The sequence below is a fragment of the Marmota flaviventris genome, chromosome 12 (assembly GCF_047511675.1).
Source record: "Marmota flaviventris isolate mMarFla1 chromosome 12, mMarFla1.hap1, whole genome shotgun sequence".
NCBI classification, from domain to species: Eukaryota; Metazoa; Chordata; class Mammalia; order Rodentia; family Sciuridae; genus Marmota; species Marmota flaviventris.
In genome coordinates this window covers 65,913,112-65,940,880 of record NC_092509.1, presented here as the reverse complement: position 1 = coordinate 65,940,880, position 27,769 = coordinate 65,913,112, and the positions used below count along the sequence as shown (strand labels likewise).

The window sequence follows — 27,769 nt, the reverse complement described above, 5'->3', positions numbered from 1 at the left end:
TTTGAGTTTTTAACCTCATTATTTTTCTTATTCTTCAGACTTAACCAACTGAATAGTTTAACATAAAAGTATAAAAAAAAAAGACCATCATCCAGATTAACATAGATATCTGTTCTCCATTTCTATCTTATTAAAAAATGCTCAAACCAGTTGGTGGTCCCTAGGAATGGGGAGACACAACCTCTTCTAGGGGTAGTACTTTGGAGCATGAAAAACAACAATGACATTTCTAGAACATGGGAGGCATCTGAAATTTACGTGGACAACTGGGTATCAACAAATTCCTGACCCTAAGGAAAGGATTCTCTGCTTGAGCTTGTGCACATAAATTGTCCATTTGTTCCTCACCTCCCTCTGCTGAATAGCTAGGAGAGAACAGAGAAAGGCGGCCACATGCTCCCACCTGAGCCCAACTCCTGATGCTGTCTAGACTCCAAGAACAGAGGAGCCTTCCTTTAGATGTGTAGAGCAATAAGATGAATTAGCCAAGTGTGTAGTTCAGTACAATTCAGCTGACGGCTGCTTTCCCATCTGTGACACTATGGTGCCATGACTGATGAGGCAGGTCTCATTCAAGTCTATGGATAAAAGGGATGCTTCTGTCATTTCACAGGACCCAGCACCAACTGTATACAGTCACTTTCTCACAGGAAACAGACATGGTGGTTCTCATCAACCATGTACACCTTTCTCTTTTTCTGATCATCAACATTCAGTTACAATAGTCCTCCAAATATCTGATCTGGATATTGTTTAATAGACTAATGACTGTAAAAAAAAAATTATCAGAACGTTCTTTCACTTGTGGAAAAAAGAATACAATTTAACATGACCACCTAACTTTTTTGGAGAAGTGAAAATACTACAATAAGGTGGAATTATGGAGGGCAAGGGGCAATAGACTGAACAACCTCACATTTGATTTTTTTTTCCTCTTAAAATTTAAGTACCCCAGCCTCTGTAATTGTCTACATGATCTACTAGTTTTGCTAACTCTGGACAAAATTTTGGCATATATGAGTAGGCTGCTTTAATAATTTTTTTCAAAGCAAAGTAAATTCTTATAAATATTGTCACATATTAGCTACCTTGAAAAGTATACCTTTTAGATGCTTCAGTACTCATTGTGAGTATTAAAAGGAAAGAGAATATATTTAACAAGCCCTTTGTTTAAATTCTCAAAAGCCATTAAAAATGAGTAAAATTTTTCCAGAGTAGATTAAAAAGGAATTATCCTTTGCCAAGATAAAATTCTGATCAGGAAGGGAAAAAAATAGTGTATTTCTGCCTATTTTTTGTGCAGAAATTCTTGCTCTATTCTTGATTTGATTTTTTAAATTTATCTCTGTCTTGGGGGTGGGGTAATTAAATAAGCCACACTAAAAAAAAAAAAAAAAAAAATTGTTTCTTCCCCAGAAAATGTGTGTAAAGTGCTACACAAAGCAAGCTTTCCTTTCAAAGTGAATCCGCACCCTCCCAGATTCTCCACTTCTTTAAGTTTTTATTTGTTTCACAAATAAGAGCAACTGAAGTTTACCAAGTCAGAGCCTTTGTTTTAACATCCTATTTTACTTCCAGGGTGGTAGAAAGATTTGAATGAGCTTCAGTTATACAAAACTCATTATTCCCTATGCTCTCTGTATTCCTACAGTTAGTTTTTAAAGACAAGTAAGCAAGCAAGCTGGTTTTCATTACACTCCTACCAGCCATCAATCTCTGATATAATGTGAGGATTTATTGGTAGCTTGCCTTTTATTTAGTACCATCTTTACCAACTGTTTGCGGAGAAGGTGTATGATGAAGCAAAGTTAAATTGACATGTCTGTGATATGCCTGACAGTCCTCAGTATGCCCAATATTAATTTGTTTTCTTTGGCTAGGTAAGTGCTGCCAAAGCATATTACACATAATCTGTACTTCCAATCAAAATGATGAAAGGTATATAAGTAATTTTGTTTCACTCAAAGCAATATGAGAAGGCACACAGGACTGTATGTTACAAAAACAGCTTTTTATAATTAAAATAGAAATTCAGTTTTCTTTTTTTTAAGAATGCAATCTAAACTTAAGTAGATGCCCCATGAGTTTGAACACTATACTAAGTAGTTATGAAATTCTGAATGCCAAAAGTGGGTATTTTCAATTACTATATTGTGTGAAAGAATTGCATATAACCATAAGTTGTATTTCTAATGGTAGTGTTGTGTTACATATCTACAGGCAGACGCACATATGCACAATTAATGAACTTTAATTGAGCAGTGATAAACCAAATTTTTAAAAACTGTACCTTTCTTTTTATTGACTTGCTTTAGTAGGTTACCTTTCAAATATATGTGCCTCACCATAAATTTAAATGGCACATTTCATTTGAAGAAATCAAAACATAAAAAGCAAGTTTCCTCCAAACATTTAAAAATATTTTTCAAAAATTATGGGCAGGATACATGTATCTAAAGGTCTAAACCCTCTCAATTCAATGGTTTTAGATACTTCATTATAAAAAAAAAAATACTTAGAAATATTGTTCATATTTGAGAAAAAGAAACATCTGTACTTTTGGAAAGAAAAAGCAGGGAGGAAAGATGTGTTTACTAAAACTGAATGGAAATTATTTTTATTAGCTGAGGTTTCCTAGACCTTAGAAATTATAAATCTAATAGGAACTTCAAACAAGAATAAAAGGCCAGGTAAATCCTTCAAAAGACAGAAGGCTGTCTCTTACCACCTTCAGATAATAGGGGAGCTAACTTTGATCTGATGGGTGGTACAAAGAAGCAGTTAGCACTTTTTTAAAAACACAATAGCAGTAAATTTGCTAAAGTGTTATGCAAACAAAGGTAGGAAATGAATCTAGGAATTTAAACAAAAATATAAAATGGGACAAAAATAAAAGAATAGAGCAATTCTATAAGTGTTTTTTCCCAACAATCAGATTTACCAAAGTAAAATCAGAGACCTCTAAACTTACCTCTTAGAATCAAATTAAATCATTGTGAACTCTATGATGTATTTTATATAAACGTAATACTTATTAATTTTACATATTTGCTTTTAGCAAAAGAAAATAAGCAAATGACATATTTATTTAGTGTAGGCAAATTAAATTCACATTTTGCATTTTTGAAAGCTCCTATGCTTTGCATTAAGATATATTTGTCAGGCTCAATTGTACAGGGAAAGATGTAGCCAGAAGCTAGTTCAAATTTTTTTCTTGGATATGGGCCCAACCCATTAAATGATAAATTTAATATCAGTAGTTTATTTCCTACTTTACAGTTTATTTATGGTTATTATATAATCAATACATGAATGAAAATAATTAAAATTATTTTAAGTCAGAAACAAATTTACTTACTAGGTTACCAGTTACCTGTCTAATATACAGTAGTTAAATCAATTCAGTTTTAAATCAGACTTGGTAAATACCTGAAATACTAATTCCAGGTTACAATTATGCCTGGCAAATGTAACTGACCACAGATTAGTATTTTGAGATCTACTTTATTATACAAATGTACATGGACAATCTTAACAGCACACCTATATGCTACAAACATCCCTTTCCCCATATATATGCATATTTCACACGCATGTTAGACATGCACATGAACACACTCGTATGTGTATCCTATCTACTGCTTTGGATTTTAAAGTGCCATATGTGTATTTATTTTAATAATCATGGTATAGATGATTTATATCCAGATTTACATGGCTCTGGAAATAATAATCAATGGCAAAACATACAAAATGCAATAAGAATGTCAAGCCGCAGAGATGCTTGGTGTCATCCCTGCACTATCAAATACACACATAAGTATGATTGGAGAAAGAGAGGCTAAATATTTCACTGTCAGAGAATGTAGAGAACTGCAATTCATTTCTATCTCATGTGCTTTAGGACAATGACAATTTAATACAATGCCAGTGGATGTAAAAGAGATAAAAACAGAACAAACTGGACCAATGTAATCAAAGATTTTCTCCAGAGAGCTGCCAAGGGCCAGAGCTCATATGCACTTATAACAGATCAACATTGCATTGTTTCTCTTGCCCATGAATTTGCGATGAAGCAAAATTCAGAGCAAGGCTTATCTGCTGCATTGACTTTAAAGTTCGATCATGATACATTAAATGCTTTCCTCTTCTTTCTAAATGCCAGATAGCTGGTTCTAAAGTTTATGTGATATTAATTGGTTTCATAAAAATCATTGCTATTAATTGCCACTTGTATGAAAGTATCAATCATAAGCATGTATTTTAATATCTCGTATAAAATAATAAAAAGAAAAACCTTCAGTGCTGAGCGTTACTTTACAAGTAAAACAAAGAAACATTTTGTTTAGTCACTAGCCGAAAACAAATGTTGAGGAATTTTTCACAAGTGATACAGACTTGAGATTGGGCATTATGCCTACCTTCCAAAAGAACCGGCTTCTTCTTTGTCTGTAATTCTGGCAGGAGTGAGGTATTGTGAAAGTATTGTTAAATAGAATCATAGAGAAGTTAGCTGCCCTCTTTGATGAATAGCACCAGGTATCTAAAATTAATTGCAAAAGTATGGCCCAGCTAATGAGATGGTCCTTATCTTTTCTCAGCACAGGAAGCACAAGTATTTTTCTGCTGGCTCAATATTTTACAAAAATGCCTAAAGTGTTATTAACTAAATAAAAGCCTGATGAAAAGACCTCAAAGATACAAATTGTCATAAATTCTGAGATCTGGAAAGGGTAGAGTTAAAACTGATTTCCTACATTATTTCCTTTTTAAGCTTGAATTTCTAGTCTTGTCTTTTTTTACTTTGAAAAGAACAACAACAACAAAAAATCTTTCCTTCTATTAGCATTATTAAGAGCTGAATCACAATTTCATTCTTCATGATGTGGTCAGTATATATATCACAAGTCAGATTAAACCAAAGAAACATATCAAAGGCCGTCAATTTAGAATATATAAAAAAAGAACAATGATATCTTATTGGGGGAAAAACACTAGAAAAATGATCATCCATGCAAGAGAATTAATGGATATCCACAAGGGCTTTGCTAATAACATGGGTTAATTACCGCTGCAACACACTAGGCTCAGTAAATAAAGCAGCAGTGCCATAAACACATTAAGATGAGAAACCATCACTATAAGAAGAACCAGCCAACAACATCACCCTTGCCTCTGCCCAGGAAATGGAAAGCTGTCTCCCTGTAAAAGGAGGATTTTTAAACTCACCACCAAATGTGTATAAGGTAATACACAAATACCCTAACACAAAGGGCTAGTAAAACATAGGTGCCCATCACTAACTCACCACTCCCATGTAACATTTATTCCATTAACTCAAGAACACTTTTTATCCCCCTTACTTCAAGGAGAAAAATCGTATGTTACATAACAAACATCGTCTGGTTCTTTCAACTATATATAGTTTGGGACATGTATTATGGATATTTAATTCTTAGAAAAAATAGAATTGCTCTGTTCAATTTACTGATGTAAAGATTTCAAGATTCTACAGCTCCAGAATGCTCACCCCTAATTGCTGCTGGTTGTCACTTCTAGTAATGTACAGAGAAATTGTCTGAAAACACCACCTACCTTTTAAGGCTGCAGGTGTTTTTAACAGATAATATAGAGAGGAAACAGGAAGAAAAGCAATAGGAACTCCAAGTCTGGAGTTGAAGTATTCTTTCTTAGAAAAATAAACCTGAAGTATCTGTTCATAGTTCTCAAATAATATCAAATCTAAAGTGACTTGGGCAGACTCCTATCTTTCGTTCAAAGATAGTGTCCAATCTGACTTAAGCTTTCTCTTGTTGTTGTTACTATATAGATTTTTTCCTTCCTGTCTATTTTTATCCTGTGTATTTTGACATTATAGTATCACTTTAGAATAGTTGCATTTCAGTCAAGTTACCTTTTAATAACAAGAGTTAGAGCAGAAGGGGGAAAAATCAAAACCCTGAAACAGAAAGAGTGAATCATATAAAATAAAACTTGCGTTGCCCCGAGCAGGAATCTTAAAACACGCAACTGTTAAATGTTCAATGTCTGGATTTCAATGATCAGGCTGAAATTTACTAAACTGCTCCCTCTTTGCCTTGTCTGTTTTGGAGGGTTTCAATTGCCTTTCCTTCTTCCAACAGCTGTGACAACTGTTAAAACAGTCAGTAAAATTAAGTCCGCTCTATAATCCTGTAGTCAATGTTACATTTTAATCAGAGGTTGAAAGGGATTCATGTGATGAGTACACTCATTTAGAATGATTAGACTGACACATATGTCAGAATGAGCAGATATATTATTTTCATCTATTTATGCTATCAGCTATTACTGCTATTAAATGTGAAACAAGCTTTCAAATGTTATGTTCTTTAATGTGCTGGCACATGTCCTAAAATTAAAAAAAAAAAAAATAGTTAGAGGCTAACATTCTAAGCTCTTTAAATGGTGGTCAATAAATTGTATGAATCTTTTTAACAGCCTCCAAACCAGAAACTGTCCAATATTCAATATTTTCCTCTCAAACTGCATAACTCTGGTTTCATTTCTATGTATACACACACGTGATGGGGTTTAACCCAGTACAATTACTATGAATATTAATAGCATGTATAAATTCTGTGGTTTATTAATTGAGACAGAGAGGCAGATGCGTGGCTTAGCATTGGATCTTTCTGTCTGTCCAGTGAACCACGTAACCATCAGAACTGCATCCAGACAATAAATCTGTATTTTTAAAAGATGACTTTTAATTGAACCAAAAAGAAAGCTAGTTTGAATCTTGCGCCAAAGCCAAAAGGACATGTGCCCTGATTTCATTTAAATGCATCTGCTTTAAGAGGCTTATCTAAACTAATTATTCAAATTAGCTATAAGAAGTTAAATTCAAGGAAACTACTCTTAAAACAAGGCTCTGGGAGGTTTTGAAAGTTGATTTTGTTTATTTATTTAGGAAAAAAAAGTTCAGACCCTGGGTGAGCTTTAGTAAGGCATTCTTTTGACATGAAGACATTTCAAATTCTGGGATCCTACAGTCCCAGGTGCACTAACCTTCGGGTTACAGTTGAGTGGGCAGTCCTACCTTTGTTTATCTTTCATTTTTATTTTCATGCATTTTAAGGTTGCTTCTTTCCTTGAGTGCTTTCAAACTGATGCAACGCAGGCTTACAGTATTTCAGTTCTTCCTAAATTCATCTCTGGGCTAATATCTCCTGTATGAGTGTGCATGTGAGTATGTGTGAGAGTGTGCGTGTGTGTGAGCGCATATATATGTGCATGCTCACACACACACACACACGCACTCTTACACTCAAACATCCAAGAGCAGTCACTGACACTCCCAGTCACTTTTCATCTCTTACTTAATTACAAAGCAATGCAATATGCAGTCACTAAGGACAGCTAGTGGACATCTACCTATAATGCACTACCTCATCTTCCAGAGTTTTATATTTTCTTCACAATCTATAGAGAGAAATGTTTGCCAAGAGCACTCTTTTCAGAATTATAACCGTTGGTATTACTGTAATGTGAAAGCAAAGCAATATAACTGACTCAACAGAAAGAGAGATAAACCAGTGACAGCTCCCGTGATACACTAATATTTTATCTTAACAGTGAGTTGAAATTAAGTTTATGACCTACTCATTTACACAAGAATGCCTAATTTACTTCCCTTACCCCCATTCACTCCCCCCCATCTTTAATAATCTAAATATACATTTCTAGTGTATAAAGATATTCATAAATACGAATTAACTGCATATAAGAATGAAAGTACTTTTCTCTGTTTTCTGGACACAATATATGGAACATATCCACAATCTGAGCATTGTCTATTTAAGGGGAAAATTTAAAAGTCACCACTGTTTCTTCTTTAGTTTTTTTTTCCCTTAAATATTTATAATGTGTGAAAATCTCATGTTACTTAATGGACTGATTTGTCAGTTAAGTGCTGACTTAACACTAACCATGCAAATAACATTATTCTAGCTCTGAATTGCATAGGGCTAGTTTTTAAATTGTTCTCTGAAGGAGAATTAGTAAATGTGCAATTTTGCCTCTAACTCTGCGCGGTAAGAAATGACAGGGAGCTGAAAATATCTGTCAAACTGCAAATACATAAGAGGCACTCAATAGTATAAATCATTTTGAATATTGTATTTTAAAACATCTTTCCTTGGGAAAATGGGTCCTAGTAAAAGATGCATTTTAACAGTTCACTAAGCATTTGTGCCAAGTGCCTATTCTTAGCACCTGAATAAGAAGTGACTGTCACACAGCTGTTTTACTGACAGTCACTGAGCTTTGCCTCAAAGGTAACATTGTAGTCAGAGAACAATTCTCGACTTACTGAATTAGGAGATCACCCTCGACACAAAAGGCATAAGACAGACACAAACAAGCACTCGTGTGCACACAAAATACCCAGGGCATTACCTGAATCAGTGTGCAAAGATACATTCCGTTCACCCCACACGCACTCACCCCCACGCTTGAGTTCGAAAAGGAAAGAAAAAGGTACCTACTCTTCTTCGTAGTGCAGGGAAAAAGATTCAGGAAGGCAAAGTTCTACCGAATCCATGTGCGACCGGCAACCATTATTTGTGCACCCCAGCTATAAATCAAAGTTTCCTTGACAGAGCACAGTGCAATTAACACAAATGTTCTCCTGGTGACAAGCCTATGGGCACAGCCAGTTGGGACCAAAGCTCTCACACTCTCCTAATCAAGGACTTAAAGCCCCGATTGGAGCTTATTAATATGAAGTAGGGCTTTACATATGCAGTCCCACCGGCCCAGGCGCGCAGCCGATTGGGGGGCCTCTGCCCAATCAGGAGGGAGGCGACGGGAGGCTGCACGAGCAAGCGGAGCCAGGCAGGTAGGCTGGGTGCAGAGAAGGAACTGAAGGGGGTGAGAACTGAGAGTGGGCAGAGGAAAAGCAAGCCAGGACCAGAGCGAGTGAGAAGCTCCAGTAGATACCCTGGGCTTTTTTTTTTTTTTTTTTTTTTTTTAACCCTCTTTTATTCCCCCGCCCCCCTTTTCTGGGAAGCTACAAAAGAAACATAACTAACTTAACTCTCTAAGCACTGGAGGGATTTGTCTTTGGTTTTCTAATCTAAGATCTATTTCGCTTTGAAAAGAAGAACTCACGCAGACTCTCTCAGTTAATATGGGCAAGGATTCTGCGGAAGGTAGAGAATTAAGTTTGTCCTGCGGTTGGTTGTTTGTGTTATTAGTCCACCGGGGGCGGCGGCTTCTATAGTGTTGTACTTTCTGGGTTTCTTCCTAATCGTGTCTTTTCCTGCTGTCCTGGTATATAATGGGTATTTAATTTTTTTTAAAAAAAAAGACATTCTTCTAAATCATTGCAGCTTGTGAACTGGGATCCTCGTCTCTAAGGTGAAATGCAGTTGTACACAACTATAGAATAGGAAATAGCTGGTAACAGTACCATTTAAGAGAATGCTATGTAAATTACGTTAACATTTCTGTACCTGCTCCAGGGTACTCTATATATAGATATACAATGCACAGTCTTTCAAAACAAAGGTAAACAACTGTGGGACAAATTGGCCCCTTTCAGTTTCCAGCAGGAGTCTGGGGTCTGGAGGGTCTTTAGTGTGCTAAATGTATCTCAATGTATTTTGACAAAATAAAGACTGCAGTTTTTGTAGGAAAAGCTTTGCTATACACTGCATGAAAAGTGTCCTTAATTGCCTACTTATTTCAATATAAGCTTCCTAACAGGGAGACATATATCCATATATATGATTTTATCTAAAACATTAACCTTTCAAATAAAACACAATGTACTAATTTACGTATTTGTTTCTATACATAATATATACTACATGCTTTAAAAAAAAATCAACCCACATTTTATAAGACATCACACAGCCTAGTCACTATAAGAAGAACAAGTGTCCAACAGATAATAATTTACCAAACTCTGAATTCTCAGTCAAAAGTGTTGGGGGAAAAAAAAAAAAAAAAAACACCAAGAGAATGTAAGAGGGAAACAAGGTTTTTCCTCTTAAAATCGTGTAGAGTGTGTTTTTAATTTCCATATAACTGAGAGCAGGCTTAGGTTCTATTTTAAACTACAGGATTTTTTATACTAGCAAATGCACATTGGAATAGATACCAGCTATTTATGGCAAAGAGATAACTGCTACCTTATAGAGAGTGGAAGACCCACAATTTTAATATAATTCAGCTCCCCTGCTTACCAACCTTTTGCATCTTAAGTCTTACATGATAGAAATAGTATAATCTTTGAGATCAAAATAAATCAGTTCAGATATTCCGCATGTGTTAAATTCACTAAATCAGAACTCAGCTCTCTCTCAACCCTCTCAAATTTTCTAGGCCTTTAAAAAACAAAACACTAAAATAGAACAGCCACATTAAAATTCAGAATATAAAAATGACAGACATGATTTGGTCCCCCCGCAGAAAAAAGCAATTTCCCTGCCATGTATTTAGCTATATCTAAGATATGGGCCTGATTCCTTTATTTGTGGTCTAAATGCAGGCAAGTTTCTAGATCAGAACTCACATAGCAAAAAAAAAAAAAAAAAACTGTGCTTGAGAATACTGTATAAAAGCAGGTAGTAAAAGCTTAATTACCAGTGGCATTATGCTGTCTATATTGTTAAATGTGAACTCTGCAATTAAGATGTAAATTTGGTTGTGAGCAGTGAATTAAAAGAGCTTTGAGATGTAGAAGAAAATCCAAGCATTCTGTAGACACCCAGGGAAAAAAAAAGATTTGTCTATTCAATCTAAAATGAGACATGTAATCAGTTTACAATTAAAAAATAAATAAAAAAGGCATTTTGCAAAAGAAACATGATTTTTTTTTTCTAAAATACAATCAAAGAAATATAGAAGCTAATACTGCATTAAAAGGACAGAAAAAAATCTTTGGTTCATATGATTACTATCTTGATTTCTGAATAAACTAAAATCCTCAAGGTAATTAGAAGATCCAATTGTACACATTTTTAAAAGATATACCCCCAAACATTTAATCATTATTTTTATCTAGGAATATTTCTTTAAAAAATAAAAATTATTTAAAGTACTCAACACATATAATGTACTCAATAAACACTAAGATTTTGCACTTGTGTGGCATTTTATATTTAGCTTCTTTGCATTATCATGCTGTAGCAGAACCTGTTTATTAGTCCTTTGAAATGGTTTTTTTAAAGACAAGATTTGTAGGCAATTATTTACTGATGCATCTTAAGTCACCACATTGTCTAAGAGTAATCTTTTATTTTCCAGAATTTTCTTATTTTCCTTTGGGTACTTATTTGCCCTGATTAAGAGCCATTTGACTTATCTGGTGTGTATTATTAAAAAATATTTAGACTCATGTTCACATGTCTGTCTGTTTTCTGTGTCCACAGACATACATGCACAGAGTCATCCCCCTGATCTCTCACTAACCATATTTCATCCTTGCAAGGTACAGTGTTCAATGAGCTGGCTGCTTTGTGAATGACCAGAGGTGCACTAGGTGTATAGGGATGAGTCTGTTCCCCTTAGGAGCTAAGGGTCGCTTGCATAAGTCAAGGACCTAAGATCCACTTACTGTCTTGAATCCAGTTTAACCAACTTCAGATTTAAAATGATATCCATTGCTCTAAACCTGCAAGACAGCTTTAGAATATTTTATAAACACTCCGGCTCAAGTCATATCCAGAGCCTTTCCTAGTCAGTTTTCTCACTTTGAATGAGAAAGGAATGGATAATCACAGAAAATAAAAACACCATGGGCAATAATGAACTTATGCCTTCAAAAAATCTCAGTTATAAATAATTTGGGGGCGAAATAGATAAACAACATGGAATAGACATATATTGTTAATCAGTCTATACACTTCACAATCTTACCACAAGGAGTCTACCCAAATCAGGAGAAATTGAGCCAGACAAAAGGACCTCTTCTGACTCTTTCACAAAGAGTATAAATAAATTAGTTAATACCAGTCTGTGATGCACCAGGCCCTGAGTCTAAGCATAGCTTTAGCAGTCACAAATAGCCAAACAACTTCATCTCCAGCTAACACATAGGCATCAAGCAGAGATTATACTTCATTTCCATTTGAAAGACTAGAAAGGCAACCAGCAAAACTCCAGTGGAAACAAAAGGTAGATTCCTCTGAGTCGTGTATACCAGAAATGTTACTGCATTTTAGCCAGAATAATTGCTTAAAATATTCTGTGAATTCTTATGTTGGTAAAGGTGATGAGAAAAGCAGTCTTGCTATTATTGCATATTAGTAACTATTTTTCACTCTCACTTTTTCTGAAAATTAATAGGATGAGTCTATATTTAAATATTTCAAATCCATCACTATTATTGTGAAATAGTTTCATTTTATATTGCACATTAATTATGTGTTAAATATTAAAAACTAAACAAGGAATCACAAGTTTAGATTTTTTTCAAATTGCCTTGTAATCTGCCTTTACAGATTTTTCCTCAAGATCCTAAACCTTCGAAAAGCTGTTTAACTCTTTGAAATGTTCTCCCTGCTGTCTTTGATGTATCATGTATGGTGTAATATATCATTCTACAAAAGCAAACCAAAACTATTACAAACCACTATCTTTAACTCCAAAAGAAAATCCACAATGAACATCCCTGGAAAGGGAATCTTAAATGATAAGCAAGGAGGCCTAGATACCATATTCTCTTCTATCTCTTCTTAAGCTGTGTTGCTTTGGATAGGTCCCCTCACCTATCTGTCCCTTTTCCCCTCATCTACAAATTGCATTTTTTTTTCTTTAGTAGTATACGAGATTTAACCTAGGGCTTCACGCATAGTAGGCAGGCACTGTACCATCAAGCCACATCCCCAGTTCTGTATTACTATGATTTCTATTGGGCTATAAACCTGCTTAAGAACATACCTTTCCCACCAAGAACATGCAGACTTCTAAGTCAGGATGACTACTTTATATTACTACCAAACCTCTATCAATTCATCATATCTCATTTTCTGTTGCCTTTCATTTCTAGGGCACAGGCTTTGATATTTAAATTATTGTCTCGACTGGCAAGAAGCAATCATTTCTGCTGAAAGTGATTGGTTCCACAGAAGCCCTAATAAAAACCTTTCTTTTTGACAAACTTCTTGTCCTATAAATATATCCCATTCCCAAATTATGGAGTCTATATAAAAAATGCCCATTCTCTGGGGAGCAATTGTGTCACCTCTGTAATACACCAAACTCTTTTCCTAGTGTTCTGTGAAAATGGAAGTTAAAACAAAAAAAATAAAAAAAATCAGAGACAGAGAAACTAATAGAGGCAATTCAGTTTCTGTTTAATTAATTCAGGATTATTTCACTTTCATTTTGTCAAGCTAATAATATACATGGTGAAATGTCAGTAAAAATTAAATTATAAACTACAGAAGCTCCAATGGGAAAAGTGACTTTAGATATGTTGTATTTCCAACAAACTTACCCTAGTAAAATATCAGTTGCATTTTATGGTATCTTGCAAGCTTTCTATAATCTACCTGGCATGTATTTACAGAGCAATAGTTAACATGTTGAGATTATATATTAATAAATGAGTTGCAGTTATATTCTTTCCTGAATGTTAAGCACCACGAGCTAAATGCAGAAAACATTCAAGGTCAATGTCCCATTTTAGACCTTTTCAGGCAGCTATAATATTATGATAATCAAGCTTAAAATATTCCTATAGAAAGAGTAAATTAGCCTTTTCACTTGAAAGATGATTATGATAAACAATAAACCAAAGAGAGGACAAAATCCCTATTTTTAAAAGCCATAAATTGTTGACTCAATCATGTGTGTGATAGTGTTGTCCAAAATAAAGGGTAGCTTACCTCTGAGAGGCAGGAGGCGGGGAGAAGTGGAGAACAGAGGAGGAGGGGGAAGTGGTACAAATATGACAGAGTTCAGAATAAGCAATACATGGTATGATACCAGTAGAATGATCAAATTATCCACCTTAACCACCCCATTAAACATAAAATATATTTGAGGATACAGACACATACACACCTCCAAGAAACATCAGAAAATCACAGTTTGCTTTTTTTTTTTTTTTTTTTTTTTTTGCAGTGCTGGGGATTGAACCCAGGGCTTCAACCATACTAGGCAAGTGCCCTACCACTGAGCTACATCCCTGGCACCAACACAGAGTATTTTTTAATGATGTGTATGGATGTTCAACGTAATTTGAAAGCTCTCTTTTCCCACTGCTTCCGTTAACCCCATTGTCCACGTTTTCAAAGAAATAGTTAAAAAAAAAAGAGAGAGACGGGTAAGATATTCACATATGGTGTCCACATAAACAAGTTTAAAGAAGTCTTACACTTTTTTTGTTTTAGATATCACAACTGACATCCTTCTAAGGTTCCATTTTATAAATGAATGTGTTTGATAAACATCTGCTTCCCCCCACCAAGGCTAATTAATTAAGTGTGTGTGTGTGAGACACAACTGGCAGAAGTCAGCAGACTATAAAAGGACACACAGGAAGGGGCCAAGGCCAGTTCTGAGGCATGCCTTGGTTTCCAATTCCAGTGATCTGGGGTAAGACTTTGGACTAGAGTCATTTCACTCATCTAATTCTCAGTTTCCTCAAATATGAAATAGGAATAAGGAGAACAATCACTTGCTATGGTGATTAAACAAGTTAAACTAACTTAGCACAGTGCCTGGCCCTAGTTGGGGATAACATATGACTCATTGGGCCGTCATCACTGTGGTTTGGGCCAGTTGTCATAAGCTTAATAATTTATTGTAGCCCTTCTTTAAACTCTCAAAAGTACACCATTTTGGGTAATAAATTTTATTGTCATGTTCCACAAAGTGAGCTTTCCATAAATATTAGTCACATTATTTTTAAATCTTATGAACTGAAGGAAGAGATTAAAAAAAAAAAAGAATGGCATTGTAATTCAGTTGGACTCCATCTCTGACAAAGAAGAAAATTAGGTATACATTTTTCCCCATGAAAATACTGATAACTGTTAGTTACCATAAGATGTTAGGAGGGGCTGGGGTTGTGGGTCAGTGGTAGAGCACTTGCCTAGCATGTGTGAGGCATTGGGTTCAATCCTGTGCACCATATAATTAATCAATTAATTAGTTGGAAAAAAAATGTTATGAAATGCTTGCGATAGTGCCACATATACATTGGCTCAATGTAATGATAGGAAACAATGAAAGATGTTCCCCTGAAAGCTATCATCATGTTCAATGAGGAAAACAGCCTTGAGAAAGTTAAAGTCTGCTGACTCTCTGGAGAATTCAATTGTACATTGTTTCCCAGAAAGAAGGGGAGAGAGAAATTGCTCCTACTCCTTTTCTCTTCCATTAAGATACTTCTTCCACATTCTTCTACCCTAGCAGTTCAGTCAATAATGCTGCTGATTTTATTACTATCCCAAGCACCAGCTCATTCACCCAGGAGCTCTTTTGATCAGATATCCCAAGAACTCAATTTCTTCACAGGTTTTGCTCTTGTTACATTGAATGGCCACTTATCTATGGCAGAACAGTAAGTCTGGCCCATGGGGAATTATGGGGGGGTGCAGGGGGTGAAGACCATAGGGATTATGAGTCCAAGTGGGTTACCTTGCAGGTGGAGAAAATGAGCCTCAGCATGGTTAAGAGCTTTAACCCAGGTTATACACCTAGGTAGCAGGAAAGCTTATATTAGAAAAGATTAATCCCTCCCTTTTCTAGTGCCTAGTTAGTAACAAGCTACTAATGTTAATCTCACGATTGTTCACAATATACCTGAGCACAGAACTCTGACTGAGATCTGAACCCTCTGAGCACAAAGCTACCGGTAAAAGCCAAGACATCCGAACCTGAGACAAATAATCAAGAGTATACTAAGCTGCCTCTACTTTCTCCAACAGCTTAGAAAAAAAAAATTAAAAAGAGGCACATATTTAAAAATAAGTAGGGATAAATTAGCAGAGATAATCATCTCTCTCTTCCCCAGCTAATTAATTGTCCTTTTAAAAGTGCACCTTTAGGAATTCAGAATTTTTTTTTTTTTTGCGGGGGGGAGAGGGGGTTGTTTGTTTTTCAGTTCTGGGGATTCAAACCCAGGGCCTCCAGCATGTTAGCCAAGGGCTCTACCATTGAACTATATCTTCAGCCCTAGAGTCAGTTTTTATTAAATGGATACTCTACTCCAATCCCTATCCAACTATAATCTGGGTGGGGTCTGATCCTGTCCCCAGGGCCAGTAATAGAACTGGCTAAATATTTGTGTCATGTGCTAGGAGTACAGAGACCATGTCCTGGATGAGTGAATGAATGAATGAACTAGTGACTAATTCTATTGCTTAAGTTTATTATTAACCAGTTTAAGAGAGGCTGCCCAGTTTTTAGTACTAATATAAAGACATTTTAAAAGATAAGGTGATTTTAAAAAGAAAAGATAAATGAAGTGGATGAGGTTGATAGAAAAAAGACAAAAGATCAGATGTCAGCACAAGGCCTACATATATAGTGAGGTGCTTCAGCATTTTATCATCATTTATTCTTGAAAGAGCAATGTGGAGTGATTGCTTTCCTCCTCTTCTTTTTATTTCTGTTTTCCAAATATTCACACTAAGTATTAGAAAATTAAAAAATATTATTAAAACAAAAACAAATTAATAAAGCTGCTATAACAGTGCCTGGAACCATGACCTTGCAGGATAACATGGAAACATTTTCTCATTTAACAGGACAGCAAATGCTTTTTAAAAATCAAGATCTCAGACATGTCCTGAAACCAAATAATTTCCTATCAAAGCCTTCAAGTTGGCTTTTGTATGCCATATAAAAATGTCTGTATTAAGGATCCTTCTCATTTCATAAAAGTTTTCTTGGTTTAGGGTTTGATGAGGAACTCATAAACAATGGCTACATAGCTCCTATCCCTATGAGGGATTATGCTGGAATGGCAGAGAACACTGAATTCTTGCAGAAAGGAAGTAGAGTTTTCCTCTGATGAGGAGAGGAAGAAGGGAGCTAATTAATCAGCAGAAAAGGCTAAGGTCTCCCCTTTCCACTTGCTCTCACCTCTCTTTACACCCTATAATTCTTTAACCAAGTCCTATATGTCTTATTTGGGGGTTTCACTCCAAATAAAGCAAGACCCTGAAGACAACACAGCACATTAGAGAGACCAAATGTTATTTCTAGAAAATCACACTTGGGATGAAAAAGACAGGGAGACAAAGACTTCCCTTCCCATTTCCCAGGTTGGTTAACAGGAATGGTGGTGGGGGAGGGGAGGCATGAGGACAGTCGTTAAAGCACTGAAACTTGGGGGCTCTTAACTGTAGTTTGTGGCTAAGTGCACAGCTTTTTGTTTATGAAGGTTTGTTTATGTCACTATGTCACGAAGGTTTATTCAAGCAAAGTCTGTGTTGCCAAAAAAAAAAAAAAAAAAAAAAGAAGAAGAAGAAGAAAAGAAAAACAAAGAACATAATCAAAGACCCCATCTTTCCCCCTCTAATCCAGTTACCACTTGAATTAGAAAACTAAGAAATTTTCATTAGTGAGAAGAGAAACTTAATTCACCCTTGGATAAATTAGAACTGTAAACAAAAAGTGAAACTTAACAAAGGAAGATTTTTAAAACTTTGTGTTTTAAAAATATAGCCAGGGAGGAAAGTTGAGCTGTTTACAACATTTTAAAATTGAAATTAATAAGGAGAATATCTATGTATCTATATATCAAATATATATCTACACTGGGAGCTATCACTTAACAAAGACTTTTCACTCCTGTTTCTTTTTTTTCCTTACAACAGTCGTGTGTAGCACATACAAGCTATGTATTATAATTATCATCATCATCCCCATATTTTAGATCACAAAACTGAGGTCCAAAGAAGTTATTCAGTTTTTATGTTGCAAAGCCCAGACCTGCTTTTATTATTTTCTGCAATAGTGGAGGCTGAACCCAGGGCCTTGCACATCTTAGGTAAATGCTCAGCCACTGAGCAACATTCCTAGCCTTTCTAGATTTTTCTTTTTCTTTTCTTTTTTTTTTTAGGTGAGGGCTGGGGGTGGGGGTGGGGAGGTCTTGCTAAATTACCCAGGCTGACTTCAAACCTGTGTTCCACCTGCCTCAGTCTCTTACTATGCCCAGTTTTTTTGTTTTGTTTTGATTCTACATCTTTAGCACTCCTAATCTCAAACTGTTTCCTATAAATCATGCATCCTCTTAGGAGGCACACAAGTAGTACAGAAAAAGCATTCACCAGTATGCATGTTTGTCTATCAACAATAGTCTTGTTTTAGGAAATTGTAACGAAGCAGTTCCCAAAAACTTTCTATCCTGCTCTACTTTCATTACTTGGGAAATAGTCACCTTTTAATGCCTACAATATGCCAGGATCTGTCTCAGTTTTCTGGTATCAACACTTGCAATACCAAGGATTTGAGACACAGAAAGGAAGCCCCATGGTCTCAATTTCCCTTCTCTATCATGGATTTCACTCAGAAAAGTTTCCTAAGGCTCTGTGTTGTTGCCTTTTTCTTCCCCAAGTTTCACAGTCATACAACCAGAGAATAATTCTAGAAATCTATGCCAAGGGACAGAGAGGTCTAAGAATAAGCAAAAACATTCTCCATAAAATAGAAGCAACAGCAATCCAAGGAGAATTTAAATTATTTTAAAACAACCATCAATGCGCTAAATTTTTTCAGGATCTCCTCCTTAATTAAAAAAAAAAAAAAAATCTATGATCAACTCAGGTAATGCAACAGCTTTATAAACATAAGTGTTTGCTTCAGAATCATTCTATATCACCTCTCTAATCTTTCTAGAATGCAGAAGAAGATTTTGTAGCATAGTGCCAGGTGCTCTTGAGCCTGGTTATGTTGCTAAGGAGATCTTGGAAGGAAACATAGCCACGTTTTGTTTCCTCTATTAGCAAAAATGATTAAATGAGACAATATTAGTTTTAATGGGCTTCTTCTGTGGTCAGAGCTGTCCAGTACTGTCCAAGTTGTGTCCCACCATTGGCCTCATTTCCATCGATTGAGCAGTTAGACCTATTCAATTATTCAATCCCAATCAATATTTTGAGATGTACAGAAAGTAAATGTAAACATTTTGTTTATTTTTAACAGACTTAATTCATGTGCTCTCTCTGGGGGACAAAGTTACATATTCATAAATAAACCATGTAGTATTACAAAGAAAGTGTTCCTGTCCCTGTGATTCTGGGTCTTATTTAGTCAGCTCCAATATTCAGCAACACTACCCACAGTATAGACAGGCCACTCTCCAATGCCCCCTGGGGTGATGCCTCCCTCAAACCACTATCCAATCAATATCCCCCCTGGGTGAAGTCTCCCTCAAGGGCCGCCAGACAGAATCGATGGCTTCTTCCTCTGTGTCCCATAAAGCTTTGCAGTAACTGGTCTAACTGGTTTATGTCAAGGTTCTTGAACTTGGGTCCCTCTGTCTTTCATTTAGTAAACCTGTGAGACCCTTCAATCATTCTTGCTGTGCTTAGTACTATAACCTACCAGATAAATCGTTGATTTGGGGCAAAAATGATTTATACTCATGCAGCTTACATTTTATTGTTGTTGTTTGTTTGTTTTGTAAATGAGCTTCAATGTGTCCCTGAAGAAATTCTCTCAACATTTTAATGTGGTTAATGTTTACACTTTGATAATTCACCACTTGCTAAATAAAACTTATTTCCACTTACGAAGAAAGGAGTGTTGTTATCATTGAATTATCTTCCCCTCCCTGTGGAGAAGAAGAATATGATACCTACATTTTTCAGTATTCACATTTTTCTTGACATAGCATTGCACAGTGATGACAGAACCCCGCAATTCCCCATCTCTGCTATGCATGAGTGAACCTCTAGAACAATTATTCAATGTCCTCAGTCCATAATATCATACTCCTAAGTAAATCAATACGCTTAGGTGGCCTTGACAGGTCTCAATTAACTTAGTGATGTATTTGAGAACTCACATTTCTGGGTCTTGGGTCTCCACTCCATCTGAGAATGAAAAGAACAGGAAGGACTAACAGGTAACCCGAATGTTTCTATTAATGAGTAACCTTTCTAGATCATATAACTCATCCCAAATATGATGCTTCTAAGGAGGTAAAGAGTACTTTTCACTTTGAAATGTATACTCTCAAGTTCAAGTCAAACTGAGTTTTAAGATAAGGGCCAAAATAAAGTCTCTGAAATTCCCCAGTCTTACTGAAGAGAAGTGAGATGTAGCAGAAAGAACAGATGAGAAGTGATGGCTTTCCTAGGTCACCTGTGTCCTGGAGCCAGCCGTCTCATCTCACGGGGCTTCAGGAAATGGAACTCAGTGGCTCTCAGAGTGTGGGTACCACACCTGTAGAATCTGCAATGAACTAGAAGCTACTTAGAAATGTCAATGCTGGACTGAGAATGTGGCTCAGTGGTAGTGACAGCCTAGGAAGCACAAGGTCCTGGGTTTAGTTCCTAGCACTGCAAATAAATAAATAAATAAATATTTTTAAAAATTGCAAATCCTAGGTCTTTCCCCCAGACCAAGTGAATCAGAAACTCTTAGGAATAGAGCCGAGCAACTGTGTTTTAACAGGCCTCTTCTGAAGCTTCTGAGGCACATGGAAGTGCAAGAACCATTGGCTAGAGGAGAACATCTCTGCAGAGCTCTTTTGCTCTAAAACTCTACAGTTTCATTATCAGGAACAGAATCTGCATTAAACACAAAATCTCAGAATTCACTTTGATATTCACTTATTGTCTCATACATTTTTTTTAACTTCATGTTTCAACACATGTAGTCTTATGAATAAAATCATACAAGAAACATCAAAACAACTAGTATGGCAATATGTAAATCAATGGATGTGTAACTGATGTGATTCTGCAATCTGTATACGGGGTAAAAATGGGAGTTCATAACCCACTTGAATCAAAGTGTGAAATATGATATATCAAGAACTATGTAATGTTTTGAACAACCAACAATAAAAATTAAAAAAAAAAAAGAAACATCAAAACAAACCAAACAGCTACCGGTTAATTCACAAATAGCAATGTGGTCTTAAAATTCTAGAAAATTCTGTACTCAGTTCTTTTTTTAATGTGTGCACATTTGATTCACTCAACTGTACTATTTACAATTTCCAAGTAAAAAGCCTTAACATTATAGTGGCTAAAAGAGCTGGAAAGAGTGGTTTATTGTGCTGTGTATGGGTCTACCATTTGCCAGCTGGTGGGCAGTTGGGCTAGTAGATCAACCTCTCCTAGTCTCATTTTTGTAATTTTTTTAAAAAACAATAGGAGTCTAACCTCATACTCTTGCTAAGGAGATTAAATGAAATGGTCTATATATCAGTGGTTTCCATCTTTGAAAAATCCCAATCCCCAGGCCTAGTCCTAGCCAATTATTTCATAATCTCTGGCATCAGGAGTTTTTAAAGTTCCCCAGATAAATTCAATATGCAGCTAAGGTTGAAACTGAGAACCACTGAAAAGTGGCTGAGTGCAGGGCCAATAATTATCATTTTACCATTAGTAAACCATATAAAGAAAACTTGGGTTAAAGTATAAACTGGGCTATCAGATGGCTTCGTATTAATTCTGGCTGTACAGAGTGTTGGCTGTGTGATCCTGAGAAAGTACCTGAATTCCTAGGTCTTGGTTTTATCATTTGTTAAGAAAGACAATTAGCAAAAGAAAAAGGACAAAAAAAAAATCTGCTTACTTCATAAAGTTGTTGTAAATACAAATCTGTAATTTTAATCCAAGCCTACTATGAAGTAAAACATGTGAAGAAAAATTATTCTTCACATAGAGCCCATAGAAATTATTTTCTGCCCACAGAAATGTCAGTGGCCCGTGTTAGATGGTGTCACTAAATACAACTGACTCCTGGGCCTTGACTAGTATGCATCAACTTGTTGTTGTTGTTGAGACCATATGAACGCCTCAAAGCCCAACAGCAATCACAAGATCAGTTAACCTAGCTCCACATTGGAACTGCCTCCAGACTTTTCTAAATCTATGGATTCCAAATTCAGTAAGTCAGAATCTTTGAGGTGGTTCCCTACAGTGGTAGTTCTGGGGTGAGGGCCACTGGTAATTCTAAACGGCAGCCAATGTTGAAAGACAAAAGAAAAAGGTGATGTGAACCATTAAGAGAAGGTGAGAACCATCTGTGGGCCTCAGATTTTGTAGTGACATCATTCAAGGAGCAAAATTTTCTTGGAATAATCAGTTAATGAAATTTAACTAAAATAAGCACAATATGCCGAAGAAGCATCTAGAAGAACAAAGTGAGCCATAAACATTTTAATTAGTGAAGTGTTATAATAGTATGTTTATGTATATGTATAGAAATATGTGTGTGTGTATGTGTGTGTGTTTGTATTTCCCCCCAGTACTAGGAATTAAATTCAGGGCCATGTGCGCAAGTGCTCTACCATGGCTATATCCCTAGCTTTTTTTTTTTTTTAAATATAGTTTGAGATAAGATCTTATTATGCTGGCCAGGCTGGCTTTGAACTTGTCATCCTCTTGCCTGAACTACCAGAGTAGCTGGGATTATAGGCATATGCCACTGTGGCCCAGCTAAACAGTATATTTCTAAACATTGTGCTTCAGAGTAAAAAACCCATGTGAAGTGATAAAAAAAAAAATGGTATCATTCACAATAGCTAAACTGTGGAACCAACCTAGATACCTTTCAACAGATGAATAGACAAAAAAAAAAAAAAAAAAAAAAGTGGCATATATAAATAATGGAATATTACTCAGCAATAAAAGAGAATTTAAAAAATCATGGCATTTGCAGATAAATGGAGTTAGAGATGACAATAATGCTAAGTGAAGTTAGCCAATCCCCAAAAAAAAAATGCTGAATGTTTTCTTTGATATAAGGAGGCTGATTCATAGTGGGATAGGGAGAGGGGACATGGGAGGAATAGACAACTCTAGAGAGAGCTGAGGGGTGGGAGGGGAAGGGAGGGGGCATGGGGTAATTAATGATGGTGGAATGTAATGATCATTATTATCCAAAGTACAGGTATGAAGACACGAATTGGTGTGAATATACTTTGTATACAACCAGAGATATGAAAAATTGTGCTCTATATGTGTAATAAGAATTGCAATGCATCCCACTGTTATATATAAATTTAAAAAATAAGATAAAATTGCTGTGTAACTTTTCTTTTCTTTTTTTTTTTTTTGGTGGTGGTACCGGGATTGAACTCAGGGCCTTGTCCATCTCCTTTATGCCTGGCAAGTGCTCTACCATTGAGCTAAGTCCCCAGTATGACTTTTCATTTTTGTATATTCTTCTGCTGCATTTGAATGATTTTATAATGAATGTGGAATATTTTTCTAACAGAAAAAAAATTTAGTGTAGGGAAAATAGTAGATTGAATGGGGCAAAAATACTAAATAAAGATATAATAAAGTAAGTGCCAGACCTGAGAGAGGTTAAAAAAAAAAAAAAGGCTCATTTACCAGTAAAAATATCTAGAACTCTCACTGCTGGCAGATTCCTGATCACATACCAATAATCCGTATTCTCCTTCCCTCTGCTCTTCTGTTTTCCTTTTGTTTAGCAAAGTCCTACTTAAGCCTACTACTTGGTGTGCCCTATAGGGGTCAGGGAAGTCTTCCTAGAGGACAGAGACCCCAGCATCCAATCCTCCCATTAACCAAATGCTGTTGATTTGTTGTTTGTATTAATGTGATTCTTTCCTGTGAGATGACCAAAAGTAAAACTGTATCTTGTTCATCATTATAAAAATTCCAACACTGATGGAAAAGTACATAAACGGTGACCTCCAGTGATCTATTGTACTGAACCAAAAACCTGCGTAGCTGTGAAAAATAGGCAAGAAATCCTGAAAAGGCAAGAATAAGATGTCATACAATCATTGCTCCACTTGTTTTTTTTAAATAAAATAAAACAAAAACCAATTCTTATATATAAACTCTTTTCTGAAATTTTTCAGAATTCCTACTTGAGGTTGACAGTGAAAAGCCACCTAGGGCCATTGCTCAGTGGGTTTAACTGATAGGTACTCTGAAAATGCTAATAATTTGATCCTCTAGTGACTGGTATATAGAGTTTATGCCAGTGAATTCTCAAATTGAGGCATCAATATCATCAATATCACCTGAGAATTGTTAATAATTCTCAGGTCCCACCTGAAAACACTGTGGAGCTGGGGTCCAGCAATCTGTTCTATCAAGTTCCCTAGGAGATTTTGATAGATGTTCAAGTTCAAGACTCTCTGGTTTAAACTGAAAGATTTGGAAGAAAAATGAATAGCAATCTCATTGTTGAATCTCTTTCCAAAGTCACTTTTTCTAATATGGCTTTTCAATAGATGTCATAGAACATCAAACTCTAATGAACACAATGTTTCAATAACTATTAAAATTCTCACCTCTGGCCCCCAAGAAGGATGGAGTTTAAGATGCAAAGAAGAGAACTGTCTCTTTTTTACAGTTCAACACACAGGAATTCTTCATTCTTGACTCTTCCCTGCAGATGTCTTATAAATGTAGCCACAGACACATCTTCAGTCCTGAGCCTGACTCCTGACCTCAGCTATGTTAGTCCCTTTGCTGCTGAAGAACAAGTCCTTGGATCACTGACTTGCTATTATTCTATGCTTAATAGCCCTGACCTGTGCAATATTTTTTTATCTGGCTACCATCCTATCTCTAAATTTTCTATTTTGAATGAATACCGATTTTGTGACATGAAGTCTGCTATATAATGAAATGCAAACAATGAAAAGGCTAAATCAGTTTACAAAAAATCTATTTGTCAAACAGTGTGGAGATGTTCCCAATTTAGCCTGGGCAGTTCATGCAGCTCTCGATAAGGGAGTTAAACACCTTGCTGTTCGCCAGTTGAAAATAAAGGCATCTGCACCACAGATATATTTTCCTTTCAAAAGTCTTTGTTGTAACTTGTAGCTAATTAAATGTCCTTACACACAAGATGCACTCACACAGCAAAATCAGGGAATCTTCTTACAAGAGAGCACAGAGCACCACACCAGCTTCCAGCTACCACCTCTTATATCACATTTACATTTCTATAAGGCTTCATCAGCCTGGCCAAAAAAAAAAAAAAAAAAAAAAAAAAATAGCACAAGGGGAGGCCTTTTCTGTTCAATTTTGGACTAGAGAGATTTCTAAGCCCTGCAAAGGGAAGTGTTTAACATTAAAAAAAAAAAAGAAGAAGAAGAAGAAGGAGGAGGAGGAGGAGAAAAAGAAACAGTAACCCTGTCTTAGATGATTGTGGAGAAGTAATGCTTTGTACATAAACGACAGTTACTAAAAAATTATCAATAACTTAAAAACTCAATAACTTTTACTTACAGTATTTCCCTTATTTCTAAATAATACTCCTGTATTAAAAAGCCTGATATTCATTTTTTATTTTACTCTTTTTTTTTTTTTTTTGGTGCTGCAGGGGTTTGAACCCAGGGCCTTATGCATGCTAGGCAAACAATCTACCAACTGAGCTATATCCCCAGCCCAAGCCTGATTTTTATTTGAGTGGCTTTAAATTTACCACACCATATTTATCAAAATGGGGGTTCGTAGATATTAACATTCTTCGACTTTCCCACCTTCTGAATTTAACTATTTCATTGGATTGTCCATTTTTTTTTCTTTAATGATATAAGAGATTGATTCCTAAATATAACTGGAGTCATCACAGTTCCCAGCCTGTTGTCCTCTTTATTCTTTCACACCCCAGTTCCCATATGGGGAGACTACCCAACATAATGGGAAAGCATTGGACATAAAAACAGAATAGTGTCTACACAGAGGGATCATTATTAGAGAATTGAAACCTCTTTGGGAATCAATATAATTTATAATTATTTCTTTATACCTGTTCACAACCCAATATCATCATATTTATATTACACACACACCCATACACACACCCCCCTCAGGTTATAATCCAATCCCCATAGGCCCTCCCAACACCATGCCCTTACACCACTCCCCTCCCTACCTACATACTCTTTTTCATTTAGAAACTCCAAAGAGCATTCCCTTTCTGGAGGCATCTCTTATCCTGACATTATTTTGCATTCTTATATCCATTAGTGAACAATTTCATTTTTCTCATTAAATTGTGAGCTAGCTACTTGAAGGCAGGAAACTGTCTTATCCCTGAATGCTTGGAACGTAACTAAGAGTTCCACAGAGAGTAGACAGATGCTCAGTAGCTGTTTATTGAAGAAGTGAATGCATATAAGCAAGCACTCAGGGCCCTTGCCTTCTGAGCTTTGAACTTTTGATTATGAGAAAGATTTATGCAACCCTTTCAGTTATCAAAAAAATACCACTCTTTTGAACATGGGTGCTTGGTATAAACTTGTCAGCTTTCTAAGTCCTATTGTTTCTGACCATAAATCATCTCTACAGTCTTTTCTTCCCCCATCTTTATATTCTTAAAAGTTCCAACTGCCAGAATCTCCTAACCAGTGTTTTCCTTAGTTGTCCTCCATCTTTCTATTTTTTTCTAATTCATCCCATCTGATCTTCTCAAGGACTTTTCCTGTATTTTTCCACTGCTATAGAACAAAATCAAGATATTTGGAACCAGAAATTCAAGTCTGCTCACCATCTGACCCAAAGCCTCTTTCCTAGTTTATTTTTCATAATTCTGCTTCAAACAGCCTGGTATAATAATCCCCAGTTAATCTGAACATGTTGAATATATTCCTAGTTCCAGGACTGTTGCTCCAGATATTCTCATCATCTTGTAGGTGAAATCCATTCAGTCCTAATTCTCCTCATAGATGTGATATGTCTTTCACAAAGCAGGTGAGAGCTTTCTAGAAGGACATGGCCAGTTCTACTTGAGACACTGGAGGAAGGAGATGGGTTTTCTGAGTTACGTCTCTAAAGGCAATTGGGGGAGGAACCATTCACATGGCAAGTAAGCTAGCCTTTAATTACAAAAGAGAAGAATAGGATCAGATTTCCCCAGTGCAATATATGTTCCATGAAGACAGCAACCAACTAGTTTATCTTGGTTATCCCCATAACATCTCTCAGAATGCCTTGTGTACAACAGTTGACCAATAAATATTTGTTTAATGAGGATTTATCCACTATGATCTACCCCCCTCCAAACCGTTAATATGATACCTTGCATATAGTAGGTACTCAATAAATGTCAATCAAAGGAATAAAACACTTCTTAAATTTTCCATCCTTTGCTAAAGTGCAAAAGCAGGGAGAAGAACACTGTAAGATTTCAGTTACTAAAACAAATTCTTACGAAGGAAATAATAATTAATACAAAATATGTTTATTTTGTTTACACATCAAAAATAAACTGTATATAGAAACTAGTGAAAATGTTGTATTCACATCGCCCTCTGGTGTCGGACTCTCCCAGACAATTAAAAAAAACCCTCAAGCTTAAAAGTTTTAGGAGGATTTTTTACCTCTAAAAACAGAGCATCCCGCTTTCCATGATAAATACAAAATGAGCATTGGGTGAGAACATGGTGTCTTTCAAATTTGCTTCAGTTGTTAAGAATTGAATTCTTAACTCCAAGAAGGTATGGAGCCTCCAATACATTTGCTTAATGGAGCGAATTCTTCCTTCTGTCGAAGTCGCTGCCTCACCATGAGAGCCATTAGAGACCAATGGCATGAGGCTGCTAGTTGTGCTTCAGGCTTTGTGTATAAAAGGTGTGCTTTAAACCCAG

The 27,769-nt window shown here is 35.9% G+C and overlaps 1 protein-coding gene across 15 annotated transcripts in view; it reads right to left on the bottom strand.

Moving 5' to 3' along the window:
• The window catches only part of Esrrg (estrogen related receptor gamma), a 600,595-nt gene that overhangs the window by 222,618 nt on the left and 350,208 nt on the right, over positions 1-27,769 (bottom strand). The gene's annotated exons all lie outside the window — the stretch shown is intronic.